Source organism: Parus major, chromosome 2 (assembly GCF_001522545.3).
Source record: "Parus major isolate Abel chromosome 2, Parus_major1.1, whole genome shotgun sequence".
Taxonomy (NCBI): domain Eukaryota; kingdom Metazoa; phylum Chordata; class Aves; order Passeriformes; family Paridae; genus Parus; species Parus major.
In genome coordinates, this window is record NC_031769.1 from 141098026 (window position 1) to 141108376 (window position 10351).

The following is a 10351-nucleotide window of genomic DNA, read 5'->3' on the forward strand; positions in this document are numbered from 1 at the left end:
TTCCAGCATAGAACTGGTGCTGTTGTGTTAGGGAGTGTTTGCCCAGACCTTTGGAGCTCAAAGACACCGACAGAGATGTTTGTGAAGTGCACAAATATAGAAGTGCTGCATGAAACCATAGTCTGGGTTGTGCTGAATACTGCTGTGTGACCGAATGAGATGCTGACATGTAAGGGAAGCTTAGGCACAGCATCAGCCTCCTCTGATTATTGTCAGTATTAAACCCAGATGGGTAACACCAGGCCAGGTATGGTATAACACCCAGTATGCTGGGGAACTTGCTGTTTCGGTGGGGAAATGAGACAAAGTAGCATTGGGGAAGTTGTCTGAGGTCGTGCAGAGAAGACAACTGGGATGTTGTTTCCCACCACCCAAGCTCTGACCTTTTCCTCTTCTTGCCTCAAATGTGACAAGTTCAAGTTCTTCTGGCCCTACAGCATCTCTCAGCTGGAGGAGAGGAGGGTTGCTTGAGTGGGGAGATGAAAGAGGAAACATTATTTCACTGAGCAGTGTTAAGAAATTATATGGGAAGAAGAAAAAGAGGACAGATGGAAGGAATCCAGCTGTCTTCTTCTGCAGAGAAGAAATCTCTTTGTAGCATTGAGGCTGCTTTCAGGGTTCATGAATCAGCTTTCAGGTTGGTTGTTGATACTTAGGATGTTTTCATTTTGACTTCATCTGTTGACAAGGCAGTAAGAGCTCTGTGAGGACGGGTATCTCTCCATCACATATGACTAATTGTATTGGGACAGCCATGAGCACAATAACACTTCTGTTTTCCTCCAGAACAGCTCCATTACAGACTGCCTGGTAGCTGAGCCCCAGCAAGTGTTTTTGCAGTTTTGCTGATTGTGCAGCCTAGATAACCTGTGAGAGAGCAAACATGGAAAGTGTTGAATATTCAGCTCAAAAACCTGAAAACAGACTTGTTTCGCTGCTTGTCTGTGCTGAGCTTTTAACCACATGTTGTCAGTGCTTTTCAGGAAACTCATCTTGTCTGGGACACGTCACCTGGCAGTGGAGTGCTCCCATTTAGGGACCGCCATCAGGAGTTCTGCAAAGGCCAGGGCTCTTGGCTAGGCACTGTTGTCTTTGCAGCTTAGTTTTATGTTTTACTTCTCCCATCTTCTTGGAGAGCAAAACTCAGTCTGTGCAAAACAGATGTATTTTTAAACAAGATTTGTCTTAGTCTTACAGTCAAAAAACTGTCTCCAAAAATGCCTGTGCAGAAAATAGCAGAAGCTAGCAGAAGACTCTCTCCAGATGTTTGCTGCTGTTGGTCCTATTTCTGCAGCAACCCAGGAGTTTTGGTGCAATGTAAGAACTCAGTTTAAACTTTGTGGCATTAAACTGGTCAACCCCTGCTCCTCAGGGTAACAGCTGTATTTGTGCATGAAAGCCATACTCGCATTCCTCGGGAGGTGTGTCAGCACAGATGAGCCTCTGACCTCAATATATCAGCTCAGTGGTCAGCAGAAGAGCTTTGGTGTGCAACTCTTCCACTTGGTGAATTTAATCTATGTATGGATTACAAAAGAAAGTTCTCTACATGAGGCTATGCAGGTTTAAAGCTGCCCTTGCTTTTGATGAATCATTGCTTGCTCCTCAAAGAGATTTGTGGTATCTGAAATCTGCGTTCATAGTATGCAGGTGGGCACTCTGTCCAACATAAGGAGGTAGAGTAGAGATCTTTATGACTCTTCATCTGTCCCTTTTCCCTAGGAGGGAAGCCAGTTTTCCTGCCTGCAGCAAGGCATCCCTTCTGATTTAAGAGTGCAAGACTACTTTTGTCATGATGCCATCACAAGGCCGTAGTATCTGTCTGGGTGTTGGAGGAATTAGTCCGAAGGAGAAGGGTGATGCACCAGGAGTGCAGTCAGTGCAGACTTTCTGACTGCATTGACTTCTCATAACAAATTCACCAAAGGTCCATTTCAGTCTACTTCTCCTCTCCTTGCTGTGCTGGCTTTGTTGTTTGTTGTTGGAAGGCAGGAGTTACCTAAGGAGCTCTGGGTGACTGAATAGAGGAGCTGAGCTTGGGATGTGAGCTTGGTAGCTGCAGACACCAAGGAGGAGACAGCTCTCCTGAAAGTGTGAGAACTCTCTGGACACTGACAGAGTGTGCATGGCTTTATGACTGTGATTTGGCCTGGATTAGTGCTCTGCAGATGCCCCTTGCAGGGGCTAATGCATCTGTCTTCAGCTCTTAAAAATAAGGATGTTGCCCGATGTCCCCTGTTAGCCTTGAGCGTGGTTCCCATCATTCCTGTTGGATGCTCTGCGGTGGGAAGAGCAGGCGTGCTGGCTGCCAGTTCAGGTCTAAAAATGATGTCTGTGCAAAGTCCATCCTTGTCTGGACTCCAAGGAGCTGCTGTGCACAAGGCCTTCACACAGTTTCCTTAACAGGCTCCTTTTCACTTTTTCCAGGGACTTGCACTGTGCTTCATTTCAGAGTGATCCAGTGAATTAACATATTGTTGCTGCTGCCTGGGTAATTGCATGCTCAGGGTCTGCTCTGCTCCAGCACAGTCTTCCCGGCTTCCCAGACAGAAAGCATCCTTCTCCTTTGGCAAACAAGTTTGTGAAGTTATAGCCCTGAGGCCTAGCTCAAAGATTAGAGGAATGAGAGGGTGGAAAGAGGAAAGGGAGGCTGTTTCTGAAGGTGTATCTGGCTTCAAGAGCTTACCTATCAACAAGGAGCTGGAGATGGGGTTTTTCAGTCTTTATTTCTGTACAAATGTACTAATTTTGACTGAAGCTGTGGTTTTCTTGCTGACTTATGCAGACATTGGTATAGGTGCAGTTACAGAAATTCAGTTTAGCAAAGTCACCATGAGGACTCAAAACTGCTTGAAATGAGCTGTCCTGGGTCACACAGGAATTTCAGCAGAAGTTGAAACTGAGTGGTCTGATACCCTCTTTGTACTGAAAATAAAACTCTGAATAGATAGGTGTAAAAATGCTTGCTGGTCTCACTTCCAAGTACCAAAAAAATCAGATGTGGATAAGCCCTTTTAGCCTCTAAGTTCCTGTGAGACAAGACCACATCTCAGCACGCTGGTGAGCATATTTTCGAAGCTAGATGGGTTTCTTTATGTCGAGACAAGTTTGCATTTTTGAAAGATGATATTTAGTCAGGACTGACTTCTGGTGGGGAGCTGGCATTCCTTAGGCAATGGTCTCCAAAAAGAAGTGTAATTATGTGCAACATGAGGAGGGCAGTTTAATCTGCAAGCAAAGCTTGGCTATCAAGCAGAGGCATGAAGAGGATGGGGAGCATCCAGACTCAGGAATAGTGGGATTTATGGCTCTGCCACTGAGTTTCTTGGTGACCTGGGGCAAGAAGATGAACCACCTTTTCCACCTCCTCCTCTTCTGCCCACCCAGCACAAGTGACAGTCGTCATGTAGTTTGTATGGGTCCGTCTAAAATGCTGGAACTTGGTACTGCTGTCTGTAAAGTCCCTTTTCATCTTAGTTGTGAACATTTCCTGTCTCTTAGCAAAATAAGGTATTTTGACTGAAAGGAAGACATTTTTCCAACACTTTATGACACAAGGGATGGGGAGGATGGTATATTGACCGTGTAGCTGGGTCATCCTGCAGCAGAGCCATGCAGTTTGTTGGGCAGAGGGAAGGCTTCTTGAAACATCTCCATCGTGTGGAATAGAGGCTGCCTCTTCAGGCAGTACATGGAGAGCCCTTTTGTGATTGGCCTAGCCATGGGGCTTAGGGAATCCACTTGTTCTGTAATGATGTGTGTGTATTTATTCAGGGGAGAGGGATGGACGTGTGTGTGCTGCAGATGGGACTTGGACAGAACTTCCTTGGCCACTGACGCCCCAACCGAGACGAACAATTGCATGTGGGCCTCTGTGGGATGCATGCAGGACTGGGGTTTGTTGTGTCCTGAGAGGAACATAAGGTGCAGTGCCCATGGATCACTTCTGGGCCTTCATGGTCTTGGGATGTGGTTGTTTCTCTGACTCCTTCACTTGGGAGATATCGTGGTTCCTGAGTGCTGAGCGATTCCCACCTTTCCTCCAAAGCCTTTGCGCTGGTGGCAGTTCGAAGGTGGCCTGTAGGATAATGTAGGCTGAGAGGGATCTTGGGTGGGTCAGCTGTGACATCAGAATAGGTTGTTCATGACTTTGCTTGCTCAAATCCTGCTTTAGGTGAAGTCGGCTGTGTTCCCAGTCACCTCCCTGCAGGTGCTGAGGCTGCTGCAGCTTCCCTCAAAGCCATCTCTTGCCCTGGCTGAACAAGCCCAGCTCCCACAGCTCCCACTCGCTCTTCGGGCAAGTCCACCAGTGCTCCTCCACTGCACTTGCTCTAGTTTGTCCATGTGTTTCATGTACCAAAACAAGGTGCAGTGTCTAGATGGGGTCTAATGAGTGCCGAGGTCTCCTGGCTGTTTCTGCAGCCCAGTATGTTTTTGGTTTTTGCTGCAATTTCTTTCCTAAGGTCCAGTTGGCCTGTGGTCCCAACAACTGAGCCAGCCTTTGAGGAGTGGCAGAGCTGCTGGGACATGGGGCTGTGTCCTTTGGTTGCTTAAACAGGACCCCTGTGACTGTGCTTGGAAAGGCTGAGTGTTTCTCAGCAGCCAGGAGGAAAGAGGAACAGGGAGGAGCCCTGGGGTGGCAATGACTTATCCCTGCTAATGGTATGGGGTCCCATAGGGAGAGACACAGAGCCCAGACAGATGAGGCAATGACCTGAGTTCTGCAGAAAAAAGCGAAAATGTGTAGTGTTATAACTACCACTATCTCACTTACTCATCTGGAAAGCAAGATTTTACTTGTGCTTTCCGTGGGGCTGTGACTGTTGATGGCCATGGATAGCTGAGGTCCTGCAATTCCAGTGCACAGGGCTGTGGAACATACCTCACTGTGCTCACTGCTGGGCTTGAACCAGGACCTCTGGGATTCCATGAGGAATAGTATGTGTCCATGCATGTATACCATACTCAAAATGCTGTGACTCCATGCTGGTGTGTGAGTTTCAAAGCAGCAACCTATATTCTTGATGTTCCAAGAGCCTTGGGAAAAGATCCACTTTTTTATGCTGTACTAATTTAATAAAAGTCTTTTTTTAGTGTAGGAAGGTAGCAATAAAAGACAAAAAGGAGAAAGAAAAGACAGAAAAGGTCTTCAATCCTTTTAAAGGTTTTCTGCTTTTCTGTTCTTGTTCTCTCCAGGAAATGAAACTGGCTATATATGGTATAAGATTGAAACCACATATCACAAGCCACTCTCAAGTTCATGAAGTGACCACACTGAAAAAGTAGTGAAAAATGGGTTCTTACTGGTGCCTTCCTAGCCTGTAGGAATCCTGGCTGATGCTTGTGATTGTAGTAAGGGTGAAGATTTGCATTTTCAAGTTGGCGGTTTTCCGTTTTGCTCTTCCACTTCCTACAAACTAATTTGGTGCAGTGTTAACTGTGAATCTGGAATGCAAATCAACTCACCTGCTTGTTTTTTCTTTCATTTTCAGATTTTCTAACTATGGAAGCTCTCCTGAGGAGCCACATTATGTGCTGCTGCCCCTGGGATGGGATGCAGAGCAAGGAGTGAAGAAGAGCTGTGATGTGCCACTGAAAGTTGCTTTTGTGACGAGAGGGGCTTTCTAGCATTCATGTGGTGCTGAAAGACATTTTACTCTGAGCAGCAAAAATCCTTATCTTCTTTTTTTTTTTTTTTTTTTTTTCCAGGACAACAGATGCTATTTCCTGTTAGAGATGCTTTATATGCAAATCAAAGTGCTACAACAAGAAAAAAGTCCTGAAAGCAATCACACTGATAAACTCAGCCCACTGGGGAATTCCTGCTTATCATTTATCTTTTCTTTTTTCAGTTCTGTACAAGATACTTCTTTGCCTGTGCTTTTTTACAGTCTTTAATGTTTGTCCTGACAGACTTCTTGCTTATGGACTACAGTGCTTGCATTTTGCAGGGCTCTATGTCAGTCTGCACAAACAAAAGGCAGTAAGTGCTGGAAATTGGGGTTAACAGTCCCTGTGTTTCAGCTTGATCTTGCATTGATCTGGTGCTTTCTGAAGTTCAAGCCAGACATGAGCCTCACACTACAGATTGCCATGTGCCTGTTGTGATGATCTGCTTGGAAAGGTGATCCCAGAAACCTCAGGAATGAAAAAAAAAAGAGAGATAAAAAACAAAAAGAAGCCAGCAAAAAAATTACCTAGTAACTTAAACAGGAGCAGGATTTGACCTGAGGCACCTCAAGAGATGGTGTGGGCAGCACTGCACTAATAATGCAGTAGCACGAGTTGTTCACCTCATTGCTCCAGCAGAGCAAACTCACATGGAATCACAGACTGGTTTGGGTGGGAAGGGACCTTAAAGATCATCTAATTAAAGATGATCCCTTTCCATGGGCAGGGACACCTTCTATCAGACCAGGTTGCTCAGGGCCCCTTCCAACCTGGCCTTGAACACTTGGAGGGCTTGGGCATCCACAGCTTCCCTGGGCATCTGCTCAGCCTGTGCCCTGCTGGTGTGTCCCTGTAAGAGGATGGAGCTGATCAAAGCCTTTCTTTCACCAGGCTGCCACCCTGCTGATGTTACAGCAGGCTGGGAGGGTGAAAAAAAGACTCAGAAACAGAAAAGGACATGTCAGAGAGCTGCAGAACAGCATTGCCAAAGAACATTCTTGTGCGTGTCCGGAGATAGCTGCTGCAGCCCATGATTGTTGAATCATGCTGTGGTTGTTCTGGCCTTTGTGTGGTAACTGTGATAATCATTGTGTGGTGTTGGCCTTTACTATTTGCTTTTTTTCCTTAAATGTAAAATTAACAGTCACATTGGCATTGGTGAGGCAGCAAGCCTGGTGCAGCTTTTATCTATCCTGAACCTCGGAACAAAGGAGGGGAAGAAAATGGCTTGACCAGTTTGGCGGCCGTGCACGTAACGGTCCCGGAGTTCAAAGGAGAGGGCACAACAGTCAGATACCCAAACCCGCCTGGGCTTTGGCTGATAAGTCACGTTTCAAAGTAAAATACAATCCTACAGGGGCTCTGCTGAGTGCCTAAAGCCTCCAGTGCTGAGGCTTCTTTAAAAGGGGATTTCATAAGGAGTAATATGAACAGAAATGGTTCTTTTGTGGTTTTACACATTCCAGGCATGCCAGGACTGTTCCTGTCAAGGATGGGCAGTCTGGGGTTTGGGGTTCTTTTTTTTTCTTTTTTTTTTTTCTTTTCCCAAATATTTGCCACAAACTGGCAGCTGAAATGGCGAAAAATAAATGAGAGTTGCAAAATCATTACAGTAGCAGTAGTGGAAACTGTGAGGCTTAAACTGGCTGTGGGGTTTCACTCCATCTTCTGCACTGTTGTGCTGTGAGGATTGCTGCTTTTACCTGCTATGCCCACTTCAGGATGGATGGTTTGAAAGCAGAGCTTTAACTGTTGGTTACCCAGGACCTCAAAAAAAAAGTGCTTTTGGCTTTTTCAGAAGCGATACCTTTTCAGCAGAACCACTGTTAAGTCTGAATTCCTTCAGTGCAGTTATGTGGCCATACAGCATCTTTACATGATGATTTCTGCAGGTCTGTGTGTACAGAAATGGGGCCCAGTGGTTCCTGCTCCAGGTCCACCTCTGTTTCACACAGGCTGTGCCCGTTTGGATTGCACCCGTACACATTAACAGAGTTTTAATTGATGTAAGAGTTCCAGCACACAAAGTTGCAGTGCCTGAAATCTTAAAGAGCATCCTCTCACTCTGCCTCAAAACAGTCTGAAGTTTCACATGCAATAAAACACTAGATAGTTTGTGTAGACCTGCCCTGTTAGATGAGTGTGTAATTCATAAGCCTACATGTGCTGTTGTTCTCCACATGGATGCTGCTCCTGTCTCCATAGTTCTGTGTCTGGTGTGGTAGCAGGACCTCATGGACAGCTGGGAAAGCCATGGCCAGAGGTGTTACTGCTGGCACCTCACAAAAAGTATGGCTGTAACAATGTGCAATTAAGTGTGGGCCTCAGCCCCCTGGGACACCCTACACAAACACTCAGTGCCTTTATGAGCAGCACACACTGACCACAGCCAGCTCAGCACTTTCATGAGCAGGAGCTGCATCTTTGCCTGCTCTGCAGGTGAGATTCATCCCTCTATGGGGGAGCAGAAAATGGAACCGGGCTCATCCCAGCAGAGTCTGAACCACAGCACCATAGATATCCATCCTGAGAATTTGTTTTCAGCCCAGGTGTGACCAGAGCACAAATGCAGAGGGTGAGAAAGCATCTCTCTGAAAGTGGCAATAAAAGAGATCCTGTTGGAATGAACCTTCTGGACTGTTTTTATTAAATGTGAATATGGTTACTTAGTGGTGACCAGGAGCTGGAGTGGATTTAGGAGATGGTTCTTGACCTCCCCCTGCCCCCATCCTCCAAAGCAGGCTGATGTTACAGGGAAGTCTCAGGGCTGTTGCTTGGGCTGCCGTGGGTCTGTGGGTGGAGGAACTCAATCACCAAGGTTGACATCAAATGCTGCACTTACAAGATAGAAAGAAGAAGTGTTTGTTTTAATTCTGTACTCAACCTAAACATTTTTCATCTTGGAGGAGTCTGGTCGTCTAACCTTCTGGACTACTGCCATTTTGAGTTTGTTTCCTTAAAAAAGGAAAAAAAATATTTTTCCTTCCCCCATCAGTGCTACCAGCCACAAAATTTTGGAAACAAAAAGTCAGAAGGAGGTATTCAGCAGTGAGTTGTCTTTTTACTAGGCTGATCTTTCAGGAGTTGGTTTTAAGGTGGATTTTGTTCTGTCCACTCAAGGTCTCTGCTGTGGAAATATTTATTGCTGTGAAACTGTAGCAAGCTTTATAAACAACAAGGAAACTACTGTAACCAAACAAATGTGCTTTCCCTACAAGTCACACAGGTGTACATTTGGATCTTTTTTGTTTTGTTTTGTACCAAAATAATTTTTCCACTGTGTTATCTGGAGTGGGAAAATGAGCGGACCTTGAGTTGCATTTTAATATAGATTTCATTCATTTAATCACAGAAGGGTACATAGAGATTCTCTGTTATTCTTGTTTTTCTGTGTATTTGCTTAGTGTTTTGTGCCTCAGAATCTCTGTTTTCCCTCTTTTTTATTGTTTGAGAGTTTTGATAGAGAAGGGAAAACTGCTTCAAAGTTTTAATGTCCTTGGGAAGGCTACAAGAGCTATGCAGTGGTGAAGAGATGTAGGCAACGTGTAGCAGAGCCAGTTTTTGACAGCATGGGAAGTGGTTAGCGCCTCATTGGACATCCTCACATCAAAGCTGGACAGTGGGCTGCTTGAGATACTCTCTTTGAACCACAAATTGCTGGGCTTTGGGCAGAAATCACTGTATGAAATTCTGTGGTCTTTATTAGGCAGGCGGACAGACAAAATAATTTTGCTGGTTTCTCTCGGCTCTTAGAATTTATGAATCACATAGTCAGGGTGTTCTGGGGGGGTTTTCAGTTTCCATGAAAAGTTTGCCTTGGTAGCATGCAGACAACAAAACCCATCTGTTCTCTTGTCCTTTCATCATGCTGTGTTGCTTTTGAATTGTTCCAGAAGGGGGATGGAATTTGGCTTGTTATTTAAATTTCAGTATGGGTGGCCAGAGCAACTCTACCTTGGTTATTATGGGCCTCCTGTGAGCACAGGAATGGATAGTGCCTTATGGCAACTCTGATTTAACAAACACCTGAGGACCATCACACATAGCCCATGGGAATTGTGTGCCATGGGATCCTGCAGCATGGCAGTGTCTGGGAATATCTCCTCACACTCTTTAGTAGTGAGGATGTCATCAGCCCTGGTAGGCTGGTGTCTGATTAAATAGTGCAGCGTGGAGAAAAACCAACCCCACACTCATTTATGGCAGCTGAATGTGTGTAGTTGGGAACAATGAATTCAGGTTCTGTCTGAAGTGTGTGTGAGCCCATCTGGGGAGCACAGTGTCGGGGAGAGTCCATGGGACCCTTGTGTGTAATCATGTGAAAGTGAGCTCATGACTGAGCTGAGACAGAAAGGAACCCTGCAGCTCTGGAGAGCAAGCAGGAGCAGGGATGTGACTCCTGATTTTGTCCTTTCAAAGGGGGACACGCTGCCTGATGTCTGTATTGAAGAAAGGAGGGGAAGTACCAGGAAGAATTCATGGAAAGCCAGAGATGACTTGGGTTTGCTTTGACTCCAGGCTTGAGGAGTGCAGTGTATTTGGTTAATTGGGATGAAGGCTGGCAAGGGGGTGACTTGATTGCCACATCTAGGGGAAGAAAGTTTTGATCAGCAGGTCTGGGGTAAGGAGGAACCCTTAGAATTTGTGTGTCCTTTTCCAGCTTTTAGAGGAAATGTCTCTC

At 45.7% G+C, this 10351-nt stretch overlaps 1 long non-coding RNA gene across 1 annotated transcript in view; it reads left to right on the top strand.

Moving 5' to 3' along the window:
* Nucleotides 1-6375, top strand: part of LOC107201042 — a 31772-nt gene extending 25397 nt beyond the window's left edge. The window contains exon 3 of the long non-coding RNA XR_004496255.1: nt 5493-6375. This is a non-coding gene — a long non-coding RNA (uncharacterized LOC107201042). The remainder of the gene's footprint in view (nt 1-5492) is intronic.
* Nucleotides 6376-10351: the final 3976 nt, after the last annotated feature.